The sequence below is a fragment of the Rhinolophus hipposideros genome (genome assembly GCF_964194185.1).
Source record: "Rhinolophus hipposideros genome assembly, chromosome: 5".
Taxonomy (NCBI): Eukaryota; Metazoa; Chordata; class Mammalia; order Chiroptera; family Rhinolophidae; genus Rhinolophus; species Rhinolophus hipposideros.
The window spans coordinates 18,505,298-18,525,194 of NC_138051.1; positions in this window are offsets into that span (position 1 = coordinate 18,505,298).

Genomic DNA, 19,897 nt, shown 5'->3' on the forward strand with positions numbered 1-19,897 from the left:
AATTCATGCAACAACCTGGATGGATCTCAGAGGCTCAGTGACTAAAGCCAATCTCAAAAGTTTGCATATTTACATCATTCCATTTATGTAACATTCTCAACTGATAAAATTATGGACATAGGGAACATGTTTGTGGTTACCAGGATTCATGGAATGGGAAGGAGGTAGAAATAACTATAAAGGGATAACATAAGGGATCTTTCTGATGATGGAATAGTTCTGTATCTTGACTATGATCATGATAACACAAACCTTACACATTTGATAAAATTGCACAAAACTATACACAGCCACACACACGACTGCATAGAAACAGCTGAAATTTCAGTTTCATTATACATGATATAAGATTTTATTATGTTATTATTGGAGGAAAACTAGATGAAAGGCACATAGGACCTCTCTTTGTTTTTTGCAACTTCCTCTGACTCCATAATTATTTCAAAATAAAGTGAAAAAAGCTTTGCCACGAGGAAAGAAAAAAAGACTGTTAGGTTTAGCCAGGAGCAGTTAAGTTTTTGCCAGTTTTACTGAAGTATAATTAACAAATAAATTTTACGATATTTAAAGTACACTGCATGAGGATTTGATATACATATACATTGTGAAAGAATTCCCACCTTCAAGTTAATTAACACATCCATCACCTTACTTTTTTTTTGTTTGATAAGAACATTTAAGTTCGACTCTCAGCAAATTTCAATTACACAATACAGTGTTATCAACTATAGTCATGTTATATATCAGATCCTTAGACCTCAGTCATTTTATAACTTCATTTTTTTATGCTTTTACCAACTCTATCTTTATTTCAGCTCTTGGCAACCCTCAGCCCCCGGCAACTACTTTTCAATTCTCTGATTCTATGAGTTTGACTTTTTAAAATTCCACATAGTTAATACCATGTGATATTTGTCTTTCTGTTTGGCTTATTTCACTTAGCATGAAGCCCTCAAGGTCCATCCATGTTGTTGCAAATGATAGGGTTGCCTTCTTTATAAGGCTTAATAATATTCCATTGTGTATGTATGTATTCCACATTTATTTCCTTTATTCATGCATCTGACAGACAACTTAGGTAGTTTCCATACCTTGGCTATTGTGAATAGTGCTGATATGAACATGGGAGTACAGATATCTCTTTGGGATAATGATTTCATTTCCTTTGGATACATACCCCAAAGTGGGATTGCTGGATCATATGGTTGTTCTATAGAACCTCCATACTGTTTTCCATACTGGCTGCGTCATTTTACATGCCCACCAACAGTGTGCAAGGGTTCCCTCTGCTCCACATTCTTGCCAACACTCATCTCTTGTGTTTGTGATAATAGCCACTCTCACAGGTGTGAGGTGATATCTCATTGTGGTTTTGATTGCATTTCCCTGATGATTGGTGATATGAGCACTTTTTCATGTACCTGTTGGCCATTTGTATGTCTTCTTTGGAAAAATGTCTGTTCAGGGCCTTTGCCCATTTTTAAATTCGGTTATTTGTTTTTTGGCTATTGAGTATATGAGTTCCTTATATATTTTGGATATTAACCTCATATTGGATGAGCGGTTTGCAAGCCAGGAGTCTTACTGTAGGCAGAAAGAATAGGGCCACGGGGAGAGAGGGGGCAGAAAAGAAAGGAAGAAATAAAGGGGAACAAAAGAGAGAGGAAATGAGATCATTCTTAAGAAAAGGTACAGCTACTAGACCAGCTAGAACCAGATTTTGGTGTCTCAGGACGCCATCGTGCCCTTCCAGGTGAACTTCAACTAATGATAATAAATCATAATATTGTCATTATAGCATTGGAGGCAAGGAAAAATCTCCACCCCCTGTACCACCATAACAGTTCCGACAAGAGTCAAGTAAGGACAAGGGAATCCAAGTCCCGAGGGGAGGGAGTGGTAGCGCTTACCGCCTGGGGACACCTACAACAGCACCCCTAAAACGAATTCATGCCCTCATTCTGATAAAATCCTAAGCCTCTTTTGCTCTTGGGGGCAGTTGCTCTTCTTCTGGGCCTGCTCACTCTCACACCATTATGAGAGTGTCTATTTCCTTTCTTTTAATCAATTTACCGCTTGCTTGGCTTATTTGGTACATCACTGAATTCTTTCCTGTGATGACACCAAAAACCTCTTCTTTGATGACAAGAGTAGTTAATTTTAGAATATGTTTTGTAAAATAATGAAGACAAAAGCAAAAAAAAAAAAAAAAGAGAGATTAAAGCAGGAAATGCTATATATGCACAATGGACTACTATTCAGCCACAAAAAAGAATGAAAACTTGCTATTTCTGACAATGGATGGACCTTGAGGGCATTATGCTAAGTGAAATAAGTCAGACAGAGAAAGACAAATACCATCTGATCTCACTTACACACAGGATCTAAAAACAATAACAACAACAAACAAACCGAGCTCATAGATTCAGAGAACGGGTTGGGGGTTGCCAGAGGCAGGGAGGTGAGGGATGGCGAAATGGGTGAAGGGGGTCAATAGTTACAAATTTCCAGTCATAAAATAAGTAATTCACAAGAATATAATATACAGCATATTGACTATAGTTCATAATAGTTATTTATGTGAAAGAGAGTTCTTAAAATTGCTCATTACAAGAAAGAAAGTTTATAACTATGTATGGTTCAAATGTTGACTAGACTTACTATGGTTACCATTTCACAATATACACAAATATTGACTCATTATGCTGTGGTGAGGTTTGGGAGCCAGTCTCTCCAGAATATGCCACCCTGGCATGCAAATGATGAATTTTGAGCCAAAAACAATTAAAGCCAAACAACTCAGGAAGAGTTTTCTGTTTTGGGGGTTTTTTTTGTTTGTTTGTTTGTTTGTTTTTAAACCTCCCCCTTACCTGCCTAAAGAGATTCAGATAGAAAAACCTGCTTCAGGCAGGAAACATTAGCATATTCACCTTAGCACATATGAATTAAGTGTGGCACACAGGGAGGATCCAAGCAAAAGTCTGTTTGTTAGATCCCCCTTTGTGTCCCATTGTTTCTAGGTGGCCCTTAAAGAATTTGTTTACCAAATATTTGCTCTTTCTCACCCAGCTGTGAATTGCCTACCTCCCCCTTCTTAGTCCAAAATGACATATATACCTCATTTTGCCTGGTTCTCTTTGGAATTTTCATGCGTATGTGAATTCCCCCTTGTGCAGGTATTAAAATTTTATTTTCTCCTCTCAATCTGCTATGTCACTTGAATTATTTGACCAGCCAGAACTAAAGGTGTAAGGGGTAAGTTTCCCTGTCCCCAACCCAACACTGTACACCTATAACTAATATGCCAAGTACACTTCATAAAAAAAAATAAGGAAATGCAGTGAATCGTCTCTTTTTCCAACTAAACCCAAATAATCCACAGTATTTTCTTAACACTATAATCCAAACCAACCAAAAACGGAAAAGGCTTTTGGAATTAAGGCTGTAACAAACAAAAGCAAACAGTTTGAGGAGATTTCAGAGGTTCTATACTTTAATATCTAATTTGTTGAAACTGATTGCAAGAGGAACATAAGTAGAAGATTCTCTTCCTTTCTCTAACTCACTGTCCTCCAGGAGAATGTTTCTGAACCAGGAATGTTGCAGAATCAACCTCTCACAAAGTCAGGACTGGAGGCTATCAAGAACTTACTATCAACAGAATATTATCACTGAGCAGAGCCTTGGAATTATTATGACAAACAGCTACATTTTTGCTTTCTGGTCCCTTTATGTTATATTCAGAGTTACTATTCTAGAAAAACAAGAGAGTACTTTGCAGAATGACTTATGTAGCAGGACGTCACTAGTGTATTTGCAGCTCAGCATGTGGGACAAAAGAAGTTCAATTCATTGCCCAATCTGAAAATAATCACCCTTGATGCAAAATCCTGTGATGTTCAGAAATCTAATATGCAGTATAAATTTAATATACAGAATAAAATGTTTCTACTTATCTCAGAAGCCCCTATAGTAAAAACTTACATCTGCAGATCTTAATGTCCAAAATCTGATTCATCTCTCTCCAATTCTCTCTTCCCATGAACTTCTTGAAAAAAAGGAGGGAGGAATTACATACACACACACACACACACACACACACACACACACACACACACACGATCTCTAAATCTCCTTCTCCAAATCTAATCATGAACAAGTAACTGTTTATTTTAGCTCCCCTAATGAATGGTTTGTTTCCAATTTCGTGATAGAAACCTTTCCTTTGACTTTTGATAAGAACCATAACGTTTCATAAATAAACGCACTTTTATTACTAACTTGGGGGAAAAAGTTGGAAAATCTTCTTCATTTGTTCTGGTTTCATCTAAATCGGGATTAATGTTTTGGATAAAAATAGAATCTTAAAACTTGGAACTGGAAGGAACCTTAAAAGATTCTCTACCCAACCCCCTTATTTTACAGATATAGAAACTGAGGCAAAAAGAAATTAAAGTAACGTCTCAGGTTCATGAAAACAAAGGTGAAGAGACAAGTTTAATGATTTTAGTTAGCACTGTTCCTAGAAGCTGGAATCCAGTTTTTGTCCTTTTGCCAAAAAAATGCCAAAACTCCTACACTATTACTGTTATCACTATTTTTCACTATTATAAACAGTGCTGCAGTGAATAGTCCTGAGCACGTCTCTTTGTGCACATGTGCAATGGTTGCTCTGAAGTAAAGCAATATTTCTAGGATTGCTAGAAATATTGACAAATCAAAATTGAGTTACTAGATATTGACAAATTGCTCTCTAAAGTGATTGTCTGATTTTTACTCCCACTGGAGTCTGAATCTCTATTTGGTCTAGTTAAACATTTTAATTTTGGCCAATCTGATGGGTATGGATGGCATCTTATTGTTTGGAGTTTATTCAGTTTCCCTGATTACTAGTTATATTGAGCATCTAGTCATATGTTCATTACCCATATATTTTCTCTTTTGTCAATTCTCCGTTTTTAATCTTTGCCAATTCCTCCCAAAGGTTAATCAGTAGTTCTTTATACAGTCTGCATATGCTAATCATTTGTTGCTTTTATGCACTGTAAATATCTTCTCCCAGTGAGACCTTGTCTTATTCATTTTCTGCAAATGGGACAGTACAGGAAAATGTACAGAAAGTTTGTAAAGATAAAATGAGAGAGAGGGAAAGAGGGAAAAAGCAATTTCACACCTAGGTATAGGCATTTTAAGAAGGTTCCACCACAGATGTGATAGGACGAATCAACAAATCATTTTACTTCAAAATGTCTGATTGGTTTATTAAAATTTTTACAATCATAATGTCGAGGCATTTTGTGTTGTTAGTGGTGGGAGTAATGATGGTGGTGGCTTTTTATTTTATATACATGTATTGTTTTTTATCTATCTGGGCAATTATTTTTTAACCAAAAGTGATTTTTAAAATTTTTGCCCACTTTAAGCAAGTCACCACGGTTGAAAAAGGCTCATAAACAGGTTAGTAAATGTTAGTTTATAATCTCTTCAGATTGTTTAACTGCTGTTTTTTCTTTATCCCCACCCCTGGCTTTTTTTTTTTCTATAAGATAAGGCACAATTATATAAAAGATAAATATAGTCCACATTTGCTTTTCTCAGGCATAAAAATTATACGGGGCTATTTCCATACAGGCAGTATTCTCTTAGACCTTCTCTATAGATGCCAATTAGAAGATTAGCGTCTTTTCTCTCTCCCTCTTTGCTATTAAATAGTCACACAAAAGCTGAGCTGACAAATTACTCTCTCCACGGTGCTCAACAAAGACAGACAATAGATCATCATCATTTACTATACTCAAATCCTATTAATCACAGATTAATGAGAACATGTCTAGTGGAGAAGAAATTACCAGAATGCGGGCCTATTGGCTTGTTACTCATGTAACATCTGCTCCGGCTTTACCTTTAGTGTCATGTCATCTTTTATCACATTGAAATAATGTTTGCTCCAGAAACATAATTAAGATAATGGAGCAGATTCAAAGCCCTTTCCCTTAATAATTAAAGAACTGAGGTTATATTTCTTAGTCCAACGGCTTTTAAAAACCCAATTTCCCTCTGTTCTTGATTATTTCCTTTTTCTTTTGCTCATAATGAGCTATCAAATCTTGGGGTTTTTTTCCCCTCTCTGTAAACTATGTGATTAATTCTCATACTGAAAACTAGGACAAAGTCAGAGTTTGAGTTCTTTTTTCTATGGAGATAAAATTCACCATTGTAACCACATTAAAGCACACAATTCAGAGGAGTTCCTTTTTACAATTTGAAATATTCTAACTTCAAGTTCAGACTTAGATGACTCTATAAACCTTGTGATGAGCATCAAGTATTGTATTTGCTTTCCTTAACCCTCATCTACAGTGTGCTTTTTTATTTTTAATAGTCAAATACTTTCATTTTTTAAATGTGTGGTTTCTCCAATGTTGCAGTCTTTTATTCTGAAGCCAATTTTCTGCTCTACTTTAAAGCATAGAATTTGAAATTTGGGTTCAAACCTGTCATACATTTGGAGGTCTACTACTGTCCTCTTGTCTCAACAAGGGGTAGAACTGGGGGAACAACTGAAAAAAAAGCAGAAGCAATGGCATCTGTAATCAGCTGATAAAGAGGAAAAAAGAATCACAATTTATGATTATAAAATTGAAGAAATTGCTCATGTTATTCAGATCTAGGCTATAGACTTGTCACTCTTGGAAGGCAGTGATTAGTGCTCAGGGCTGGGTAAGCTGTGATCTAAGGCTTTGTGACTAAGCTGTGATTCAGCACCACAGGGATAAAAACAGCTCCACCACCAAGAGCTGGCAAGCACCAGTTGAGGGAGGGAGGAGGGGTGGATTGCAAAGAGCTTCTTAATTAAATTTTAATTATTGCTAATTAGAACTACTGTTTTTTATATCCCCAACAAGAAAGACAAGAGCGTATCTTGCCTTTTTATTATTCTGCTAATTAGTTTCCCAAGGAGAGGTTTGAAAGGGCGGACTCTGCTTTCACAGTATCCAAGTTGTTCGCAGACAACTGCAGATAGATCCTATCCTAAAGCTTGAGTTTTAATATTTCCAGGTAGCTCTTTTCCAAATCTAAGATTTGATTTTATTCCAGACACCTCAGGAAATGAGCAATACCGATTCGCTATGTGAAGAAATCCATGAATTAGTTTTCCTTTGGTTTAGCCTGTCTACTTTATCTACATAAAGTCTCAAAAATTTTAGCTTATTTATTAAAATAGCACACCCTCTACATACTGTTAATGTACTCATGTAAACTTTATGTGATTGTGAATTGCTAAATGTTAGAGATAATCTCTGCCAGACTTAAAGGAATAACCACATGTACACATAAAAAGTGACTGGTAGTTTTCTCTAGCAGTGAACTTGGTGCTTTGCAAGAGGTAAGAACAATATCCAAGTCCCTGCCCCGGGAGCTCTGAAGTTCTTTTAAATACCATTTAAGATGAAATGCTCCAAGTAAACCACACTTGAGATGGCAAAGCAGAAAGCTTAATTGCAAGCTTGAGGACATAATCCCAGAAGGTTCCCAAGACCCATTAGCATTATAAACCCTCTGCAAAATATGAACCCTATTTTGTAAGTACACACATTTTATAATTCTTCTCCCAAGATAATAAAGAGTTCTGAGTTGGTGCAACTCCCGGTGTTAATTACAATAAAATCCTTCAAATGAAATTACATTTCCGGAATCAACAGCATGTGGCCAAGCACACCCACATGCCTTGACAGCCTTCCTTTATAGTTGGAGTTACATTAACACATGTGTTTGTTTCCTCACCTTTTACAGACACAAGAGCCCTGTGATATGTTAATTTACACCAAATCCCAATCCTTTCCCTTGTCTTTATCTTTTCGACTCAATGATAGGATATGTCAACACCTTTCATGTTGGGAAGAAAAAAATGCTCAGACAAGATTTTGTTTTTATTCACTTTAATTAAAATTACAGAAACTAGAAAACAAAGAGTAAATAAATTAAATCTGCCTTTCAGTACCATTCACCATCTGCCCTGTCAATATCTACTCTGACGTGAATTATTCTAAAAAGTCATCTGGGTCTTTCTTACTCTGATTAGTCAATTAGCCACATCTCACACTGGTTTAAAATGTGTGTTTTTCAGGTCAGTGAGTTACCCTCACAATCTTAGAGTAGTTGACATACCAATAAAGACTTCTGAGATTTCCCATTAGTACTCAAAGATTTCTGCTGCTTCTTTACTTAGTTTATTCAATATTTGAAAGCTCTCTGATAGTTATATGACTTTTCTTTTCAAAATCAAAATTCAAAATTACACAAGTATGTTTTATTTTCCTTAATTGCCTATTTTTCTGTTACATAAAGGACAGGTAATAACTTGCTCATTAACCTCATTATTAACCTCATTTTTGTAGGTGAAGAAAGTCCACTAGAATATTATCCAACTCCAGTTATGCTCCTTTTGCAACTTGCTTGTTATACTGTTGCTGCTTGTTCCACAATCACCTATATTAGTCAACAGGAATTGGTTTTCTAAAAAAGATACTTGAACTATTCCAAACCTCTATGCGTGATCATGGAAAAGCCTGTAGATTGGGTGCTTTTGAAGAAAATGGGGGTGAGATAGGGAATGAAGGGGGGCAAATAAAACAGGAGAGTGATCCTGCACAGAATAATAATTTTGTACCGAGAATTGATCAATTCAATTCTTTGTATCTGAACCACACATGCAGCCCTGCAACCCTTATCAACACCACACCAAACAAAAACCTGTGGCCCAGTTGCATTCAAGAACATCTTGACAAATACAAGTTCTACAAGCCTGGAACTAAGTTTCTGACTTCTCAAAAGATAGAATTCTCTAATCATTTATGTGAAACTTTGGCAGGTTTAGTGAGTTGTAAGGTGTAAGTTACCAGATATAATAAATAGTGCTTGCCTAAAGGTCTATGTAGTGGGTATGATAATTAAAAAAAAAATTCAGGCAGCAAGAGATATCACTTCATTTATATAAAAACTTAATTTCTGACTCCAGCCCCCTTCATCTCCTCAACTACTGGAAAAATTAAAATTAGTTATTTTTAAAGCCTTTCCTTCCCCTATTCTAAATTGTGTCAAGATTCTGATCTGTGTTTTGGGTTCAGGCAAATTGGGGTAGGACTAGTTCTTGCAATCAATCACCTCTGTACACTGGTTACCACTGAGTATTCCATGATCTTGTATAAATGGCACCTTCAGTATCCGTGATTCTCTTCTGCTCCACTGACATATTTGGGACTTGGAATCTTCCTTTAAACTGATTAAATCCCATATGCCTGGAGTTCGGCAGAAGCCCCACTTTCTACCCCACTTCTCCAGGACATTCTAGCTCTACCTGATCCTCCCTTTTTACTTCTCCACAAACTCTCTAAAATTTCCCAAGAGCTTAAGCTTTTAGAAATGAAAGCCAAAAAATTTATGCATGATACCCCTGCTTTCTGCCTTATAGAGACCCTGAATAGGCTATTTACTTAAATGGAGGAAGTAAAAAAAGAAAACATATGGGTATGGAAATAGTTAACATCACAAAATATTATCTATACCTCATACCACACACTAGTAATACTCCATATAGAGATCACAGATCCAAAGGAAGGAAGGAAGGGAGGGAGAAAAGGAGGAAGGAAAGAAGGAAGTGTCAGCCATAAAAGTGTGAAAAGGAAAATTCCTTTATAACCTTGATATAGGAAAGGGTCTTTCTAAGTATAACTCAATAGCCAGATATCATTAAAGAAAATATAAATAGTCTACATAAAAATATTTTTAAATTTACCATGGCAAAAATAAAACAATATGTGATGTCAAAAAACAAATTGCAAATTGGAGGGAAATGTTTATCATTCTTGCCACAGACAAAATGCAAATCTTTATCTAGAAGGAGCTCCATCAACAACCCAATTCAACAGTAAATGAGCTAAAGATAGGAACAATTCACAGAAAAGGAAATAAAAATATTTTTTGAACACAGGAAAAGATACCTAACTTCACTTATAATAAGAGGAATGCAAATTAATACAACACTGAGATCATATTTCAGCTATTAAATTGGCAAAAATCCAAAAGTTTGAGAATACACACTGTTAGCAAAGCTATGGGGAAACAGGCCCTCTCATACATGCTGGTGGAAGTGTAAATTAATATAATTCCTCTGGAGGGCAACCTAAGTGTCCATCAATGGATGAATAGATAAAGAAAGTGTGTGTGTGTGTGTGTGTGTGTGTACATACATACACATAAAAGAAAGAAATCTTGCCATTTGCAACACCACTAGTGGACTTTGAAGGTATTATGCTTAGTGAAATAAGTCAGACAAAGACTAATATTGTATGATCTCACTTATATGTGAAATCTAACAAACAAAAACGACCTCATAGATACAAATAACAGATTGGTGGTTGCTAGAGGTGAGACTAGGGAGCGGCAGGTATGGGGTGGGGGTGAAATGGGTGAAGGGACTCAAAAGATACAAACTTCCAATTATAAATAAGTCATGAGGATGTAATGGACAGCATGTCTACTATAGTAAATAATACTGTATTATATATTTGAAGTTGCTAAGAGAATAGATCTTAAAATTTCTAATCCCAAGAAAAAAATGTGTAACTATGTGTGTGGTGATGGATGGTAACTAGACTTATTGTGGTGATCATTTCACAATATATACAAATATCAAATCATTATGTTGTACACCTTAAACTAGTATAATGTTATATGTCAATTATACCTCAAAATAAAAAGAAAGAAATTTATATAAACTTTATAAGTCATACACAAACAAATACACTCAAAAACAAAAGAAAAAGTTTCTTCAAGTCAGTACTTTCCTCTGAGAAGATCCTGGAGAGTGAGACAATTTTTAGGGTATGAAGGGCTAGCAAGAGAGAGAAGCACACCTAATTTGAAAAAGCACTGAATCAATAATATTATAATTTTACATCTGGAAGAAAACAACCTATTGTTCGCATATTGCAAACAAAAAAAGTAAAGCTCAAGAAAATAGTTTTGCCTAAGTGTGACACAGAAGATACAATGCTTCCCAACAGGGGGCATGCCACTTTAAAGAGTCATGTCAGAATTTGTGGGGTGAGCTGCAGGAGAGATGGGATGAGATGGTTCCCTTTAACAAAGGAGCTTGAGATGGACTATGGAATCAAGAAATAGTGCTTTAAAATAAAGTAAAACTGGCCAAACTATTAGAAGAAGGAGATCACTTATCAAAAAGAAGGAAGTTCCAACTTAAAAAACGAAATTATTATTGGCTTGTATCTCTACCACCCTGTCCCCTCTCATGCAGATGGATTTCCTTTGGCTGCTTGAGGATGAGGAATCACCATTAATCAGAAGGGTAGGTATTTATCTTTCTTTCCCCAGGGGGTGAATTAGAACCCGATCCTCCATCTTCCCTTAGCAATAATGAAATTCCATTACATTGAAAATGATGTAATTCCCCATGGGGTTAGCTGTAATCAGACTTGACCTATGTGGATACAGTAGTGATGAGAACTAAATGATAGGGAAATTAACGAAAAGAAAAGGCCAGCTTTGTAGATTTGCTTTGTTGGCTTGACTTTGCTTTAATTCAGTTGCACAATGTCTATTAAAAACTTGCTTCATTTCTGATGAGAAAAATAAGAGATAAATTGCCAAACAGCTCCAGAATTCAGTGGTCTCTGAACAATTATCAGGATTTGTTTTTCTTCCTCCCTCCACCTCCACCCCACCCCACCACCACCACCATTGATCAATTCTCATTATTAGCTCTTAGAAAAGCAGACAATCCCTGGGACAAGCCTGGCTTCAGATCAGAGAGTCAATATCCTACTGCAACAATCTGTCAAAAAAACACAATTCAGGCACACTTAAAACGTGTCTCCCCAGAGGAAAGCAAGAAACAGAGGCCACTGAGCGGGGCCTCACTATTAAGTCTGATGCATCCACAGCTGCCCCTGACATTTCTAAGCCGGTCGGGGTTATCATCAGAAAACGCAAGTGAGCAAATGCAGAGTGACAGCAGACCCCAGCACAAAGGCTGCCTGTTCAGCAAGTTTATCCAGCTCCCCTCAATATTTGCCCCTCTCTCTGCCCTCCCCACCTCCTATGAAGAGCTCAGTTCATGATGATAAGGACTCACAGAGACTGAGTGCCACGAGGGCAACCTGTGAGAGGAGGGGCAGCGGAAGCATCACTTAAAAATTAATTTATGAGGCACAGGCTAACAAATTCAGACTACTTCTCTTGAAGGACCTTTGGAGTTGCAAGATATAGGATAAACACGAAATACATTGTGTACGAGTATATACATATATATGTGTGTGAAATGGCCATTTTTGTAGTCAAAAATGGTCAAGCACCCCCAATTTTATATCATTCAGCCATTTGACAAATATAACATGTATATAATCAAAAACAGAATGGGATGGAAATGATCTTGGAGAGATCAACTGTTAAGAAGCCAGAGATGAGTAGAAAAATAAATGGCTTATCCACATATTGTTAAATTGTTAAAAATCCACTTCTGGTTAGTATGATTTAACTATCTTTAGTACTTAGATATATGAAAATTACCTTTTTAAAGATTAAGTGTTAGTGATACAGCAGTAACAAAAAAGGGTATAAACTGTAATACAATTCAATTTTATTTTTTAAATGTATATGAAAAAATACTGCAGAATATATACAAAACATTAACAAATTCCTAGATTCTTGGATTAGAGGTAGCATCAACTTTCCTGTAGTTTCAAAATTTTGATCATTTACAGATTTTCCTTCCTTTTCTTCTCCTTAAACATCAAAACATTGATTGTTGACCCTAATAAATATGCAATTATTCCATATATGGAATATTTAATTATTATGGAATATTTTAAGTATATGCATTACTTTCCTTATCTGTGCTCTTATTACAAAATAAAGTTTATTATTCTCTTGAGAGCTAGCGTCAGAATTTTTTTTTTATAATGGGGAACAGTGTGTTTCTCCAGGGCCCATCAGCTCCAAGTTGTGTTCTTCAATCTAGTTGTGGAGGGCGCAGCTTACTGGCCCATGTGGGAATTGAACCGGCAACCCTTTTGCTCAGAGCTCGCGCTCTAACCAACTGAGCCATCCGACAACCCCAGAATTTTTTTGATGCAAACTTTCTTTGCAAAATATTTGAAATAGAAGATATATGTGTGTGTGTGTATATATACATATATATACACACACACACATATATTTATACATATATACACACCAGGGGTGCCAAAATATGTATACATATTTTAGGAAAGGAAGAAACTGTATTAAAATTGTAATAGTATATACCTATAACAAAAAATGAATACAAATCACGTTTGACATCTGCAATTACAAGAGGTTCTCAAAGTGGTTACCATCAGTGTAATTTTAATAGTTTTTCCTTTCTTAAAATGTGTACACATTTTCTTGGCACCCTCTATGGGTGTGTATACACACACACAGACCTTGTACCTACAACTACATGTGGATGACACGTGTACTCTCTAGATCTGACCTTATACAAACCCTCAGTTGACACCACCCCGGGTTGCTCCTTCTGGGAATGCACATTCAATAGGAGCCTATTGAGATCAAATTCTTAAGGCTTAATGTCTCCTAATCCAAGAAGTTCAAATGATTGATCCCAACAAAATCTCCACAGTCCTAAATTGTTTCCTCCTCTCCAAATCATCAAGGACGTTTGTTGGGTTCATCTCACATTTCAGCAGCGTAACCACCCTGCTTATGATGCTATTCAAGGAGGGCTATTCATCCAGTTCCTAGATGGATAAATCCAAGCTATTCAGCAAACTAAAGAGACTTAGCCAGTGCTACAATGCTAACCTCCTTCAACCCCACAGTGCCTGTTCCTGGAAAAGGCCAACACTTCTAAACTCAGTTAGGGCTATTTTTTCACAAATGAACCCAAGGCCAGTGCTTTCCAAGCCTCCCTAAGGGTAAGAAGCTCAGATTCCTGGACCCAAACCGAGATCAACAATTATAATCTCTTCCAGGGAAGAGATCTGGTGGTCTGCTCTAGACAAATGCTCTTCTGGCCAAAACATACTTCTTCTGTAAATGCATTTGTCTAACACCTATGCTCATTTGGGTGAGCTCCTGCATTGATGGCTGCCTTCAGTACTACCTGGGAGACGCCTGGTACCCATTTGGAGGCACTCCACATTGGAGACATCTCCACTGACTGTAGGTTTCCTGCAAGTTGAGTCAAAACAGAGACAGATGGCTCTCTTCTGCCAGTACCCGTGTCTAATGTAGTCTCAGATCTTCAGCTCTTTGTCTGAAGAAAGCAGTCAGTCAGACAAATGGGGCCTCACCCAGAAATGGATTATAGAACAGACTATCAGGGGTCCCAGCACCTGCACCAGCTCAGCTGGAGATTTCACAGGAAGCTGGTTCTGTTGACATTCATGCAGCAGCCTTCTCCAGCCACTTTACCTGATATGGCTCTGTGGGCCATTAAGGCCTATAGCAGCAACTTTGTTTTTAATATCCTAGCCATTAAAGTCCAAACTCCAGTCTGGACTGGGGTTATATACCCACAAAAACTTGGTCCACTAGTTTTTCCAGTAACCCTACACATTCCACAATATCCCCCCCCACTGAAGGTACTTGTGTGTCCAAGTGAAGTATATAAATAGACGAACAATTAGATTCTGAGGGTAATGCCTAGGAGACCTGAAACCTGCCTTACACATATCCCTAATACTTCAGCAGATTTCCCTTGAAAGAACCTGGAGAAACCCAGAATCTACCCCAATTCGCAGTGCAGACTAAAAGTAGAGAACAGGAATGAGACCCCCCCAGAAGAAAAGGCCAAACATAAAAACATATTACAACTAGGATTTTGAGTCTAGTACATACAAGCCTTTTATGATCGAGCACATTCTTCTCAGCCTGCTTCAAGCTTGATTCTGCCACTGAATAGAATAACTGCCTTAGCATAAGGTGCTTTAATGACCTTTGCAGCTTTGACATCTCCTGCCATTTCAACCTCCTGGGTCACAACTTACTTTTTCATTGGCTAGCTACATATAGACCAACCACACGAAAATAAACTCTGTCCTTTTTCAGGACCTTTCTCTTGGAAGTTGATTCCGTGAGTAACCAAGAAGGTAGGGCTCTGTACACCCAGAAGTTCCCACATCTAATAGGAGAACCTAAAGGAAGTCTTGGAAGATTTTGAGCAAGAGAGTGGTACAATGAAACCCGTACATTAAGAAAGTTAGTCTGGCATCTGCAGGATGGATTTGAAGGTAATAGTTGCTGAATTCATGGGAAAGTTATTATAATAATCAAATATGAGAGCCTAAAGTCTAATGTAAAGGAAGATGCATACATTAGAGACATTGGAAAAGAAAAATCAACAAATTCAGTTAAGTTTTGTGCATATAAAAAAAAGGCCTAAGAGAGACTGTTGGTGGGACAGACATGACTTAAAAATAGAGGCAGGACATAAGAAAATTAAATATTGAAGAAAGCTGATATTCCTGAGGGCTGAGCAATTTTAGGGATTATTTAGATAAAGCAAAGCAGTAGCCATATAGGAAACACCAAGCTCCATGCACAACAGAGAAATAAAATTTGATTTCCTTTCTGTATAGGTGAATGTGCTTATTATTTTCTAAATTCAAAAACAATTCAGCCAAGACAAAGAATCTGAAGAGACAATTCAGAGGAAGAAATTCAAATGGCCAATAAGCATTTGAAAAGATGTTCAATAAAAGAACTGCAGCTGAGAAGAACTGATTTCTAAAAATAGAAAGTAAGGCAAAAGAGCAAGTACAGTAAAGCTAATTACCCTTGAAAATCTCTTAAATCTCCCAAAAATATAGCATACATGATTGGATGGACAGACTCCTACCTGTTTGCATAAATACACAGTGCCAAAAAAAATGTATACACATTTTAAGAAAGGTAAACTGTATTAAAATTGTAATACTCAATATATACCGATAACAAAAGATGAATACAAATCACGTTTGACTTCTGTAATTATAAGAGGTGTTCAAAGTGATTACCTTCAGCGTCCAGACACTTCTGATTACAGAGAATTACTGCTTGTGCAACGTTGACCAAAGTGTCCACTCGTATACATGTTTTTGCCCCTCTGACTCGGTAAAAATGGATTATGTTTGGGGGGGGGTCTCCAAGATCACCCTCAGTTTCAATGATTCACTAGGAGGACAGACAGAACTCAGAATAACTATTATACTTGTGGTTAGTTATGGTTTATTACTGCAAAGGAAAAAGTTTCCTGGAGCAGAGTCTGGGAGAAACCAAGCGTAAGCTTCCAGTCTTCCTCTCTCAGCAAAGCCACATACAGTGCTTAATTCTCCTAGCAACAATGTAAGACAACACATGTTACAACACATGTGGAATGTTGCCAACCGGGGAAACTCACCTGAGCCTTGGTGTTCAAGGTTTTTGTTGGAAGCCAACTGGCATAGCTAGTCAGTCTCTAGCCTCCCTAGTGGTCTAAGACAATGTGACCCAGCACCCCAGGTAAACCAAACGAGGTGTTCACCATAAATCACATTGTTTACATAGACTATCTAGCATGGCCTGTGGTCACTATGCAAAGACGCTCTTATCAGGCAGGATTTTCCAAGGCCTTAGAGGTTCTCTCCCAGGAGCTTGTCAAAGGCCAGACCTAAAGACCTTTGAAATATACAGGATATAGACACTTACTATATCCTGTACTTACTATATCCTTATGCACATAAGGGCTTCACACTAGATTATCTATGCAAAACATAACTGTCTCTAAAGACTAGACTCATAACTGCTCTTATAGGAATATACCCAAGTAAATAACAGATATGAATAAAGATCTACATTCAAGGATGACAGTAAAAGAGTCAAAATTTGAAAACAATCTAAATGTCACACACTAGCAGTGGTACATTCATATCTTGGACTGCTATATACTGATTCAAATCCAGATATTGTTAAGTAAAAAAAAACAGTTACAATTTATAATCAATCCTCATTATTCATAGATTCTGTATTTGTGAATTCACCTCTTTTCTAAAAATTACTTGTGACCCCAAAACCAGTAATTGCAGCACTTGTGTGGTCAATTGTGGACTTTCACAAAGTGACAAAAAATTTGAGTCTCCTGACAAAAATTTTCCCTGCTGAGGTCACACAAGGCAACACTCTGCCTTCTTGTTTCAGCTCCCTTCCGGCAAACCGGTGTCCTTTTCACAGTCTATTTACTGCCGTGCATTTCACATTTTTTGTGGGGTATTTGTTTTTTTGTAATTTCACTGTTTTAAATGGCCCCCAACTGTAATGCCAAACTGATATCTAGTATTCCTACGAGCAAAAGAGCTGTGGTTGCCTCACAAAGAAAATACGTGTGTTTGATAAGGTTTATTCAGGAATTTTAGTGATGTTGGCCATGATTTCAATGTTAATGAGTTCACTATATTAAAGAAATTGTGTTCACACTGAAACACACATAAAACAAGGTTATGTGTTGACGGATTAATGAAAATGTTGTGACCAGAGGCTCACAAGAACCTAACCCTGTACTTCTCTTAGGATCAGAAGTTCGGTATTCACTAATTCATTGTTTATAGTGACTATATAGGAAATAACTACCTCGAATAATGAGACCTGTGTTGTAGACGAAAAAGGGGCCACATACTAACCCTGACATGCTCAGGAGAGGGCAACACGGCAAGCCCTACAAACTCAGAGGCTGAGATTAACCACGTAGCATGGTCTGAACATAAAAATTCCTAACTAAGAGTGAGTCATGGCAGGTAGGCACATCATTGGCCTGTAGCTTCCTTGACAAAGATCAATCATTACCTTAAGTGAGCCTGTCTACTGTCTTTTTGCATCTAAGATAACATAGCCCTGGAATGTCGGAGTAATCCCTTTTTCCGGACCCCTCAGGGCACAACCCACTACACCAGAGCACAAGACTACAGAACCCCTTATTGCTATCTTGTTCCCCCGAATACCATCTTCATGTGCTGTAAAATGTTGGTAACTATCCTGTACCCACCTACATAAAAGAAGTATGTATCTCTCCATTTTACTTTTTCTCTACTGTCAGATTTATACCCGCCTTGCTTTCTCTCATTACTTTAATCTACCACCAATGGATTTCATGTAACCTTCCTTGTGTCTCCTCCTTTGATATTAATGTATAAAATAAGCTGCAAAACTGCCATTCTCCAGAGTACTTTATTAATCAGTGGAGATTTTTCTTCCTGGCAACTGTCATCAGTTTGGCGCAAATAAACTCATAAAAGTCCTCTACAGGTATGGATGTTTCTTACGTTGACAGGGTATGTATATACAACATGGAAGGATATATATTAATAGCAGTTATCTTTAATAAGAAGAATGCAGTTGATGTTCAATTTTCTTCTTTATACTTTGCAACATTTGCCAGATTTTCTATCAGCAACATTATGTAATATACGTAACTGAGGAAAGGTTAATTATATAATAAATGTAAAACACTGAAAACAGACCTTAGTAACAGTCAGGAAGCCATCAAGTGTGGGCACTAATGTTTCTAAAGGTACCAGTGGCATAAGTAACCCTAGAAAAGAACCACCTAGGTGAGTACAAGGGCTCTCCCTTTAGAATGGTAGGCGGAGGCCATTACAGAAAGGTGACTGAATAATAAAAACAAAACAGAACAAAGCTTTATTCTATTCATTGTCAAAGGCATGGAAAGGAAAAGTCTTGTTGGCTTGACTCTTTCAACTCATCTCCAAATAAAGCTGATTTATGAGCTGGGAGCTGAAAAGGGAGAATCCCTGATTTGAGAATTTGAGAATCCCTGATTTGCTCTCACACTGATGCTTGGTGGTAAAGATAATGAAGGTGCTGTGGGCCTTGCACAACCAACCCAACCCACATCACATGGTGGTCAGGATGGGCTTTAAGTGAATGTGTTATTTGAAAATCAATGCTAAGATCATGAAAACAGCAGTATTGTGACTGCCTCACCCCCAGATTTTCTCTGGGGATCTGTGTGTTGTCAACACTTTACCCTCACATCACTTACAGCAGCTGTGGCAGCATATTTTCATCCTTGGTTTGTTTCAACTCCCCTGAGGTTGTATAGAACACAGCTCCCATTTAGGCCAGCTCTTCCTTTGCAAAGGATCCCACAAGGCTTCATTAATCTCTCAAACTAGCCTCTGAGGTCACTGCTGCTGTTTTCGGGCAAAGCACTACCAGATAGCACACAGAAAGCCAGGGTGGCCATTGGAATTAAGTAAGAGAAAAGCATTCCCACTACAGGGAGCTTAGAAAAACTGCCTATGACCTGCTAACCACGTATTTTTGTCAAACATTCCCATTCTGACAAAGAAATTATGGCTGTCATTGGCTCTGAGGTAAGGTCCTCATCCTGGGAGCCTGTCATGCAGGGAGTCTTGCAGGGTCTCTGGTGCTACTCCCCACATAAGAACGCAGGACATGGTGAGGCCAAAAAGAAACACCCACGGAGCCATAAGTAGGGGAGTCATATCACTATAGTCTCACTGTTGGCAGCCGCCTCTCTGCAATCAGCTCTTGCTAGCTCAGCCACCACCTTCTTGCTAGCCCCCATTTTCTGCTAGCGTAGCCACAGCAGTTATATTAGTGGCCAGTGGCTCACTGGGTACAGGTGATGGCCAACTAGCCACAGCTGATGGCCATCCAATCACAGTTGATGGCCATTTACTACCTGAGCCAGCACCTTTCCACGTGAGGGCGAGAGCCTGGAAACTGCACTCCTGGCTCTGTCCCCACACTCCACCCCTACAGGGTCTCGCCTCACAATCTATGCGACAAGCATCTTCCGCGAGGGGCCCTGTGCGAGGAGCCTGGAGGTGAATGCAAT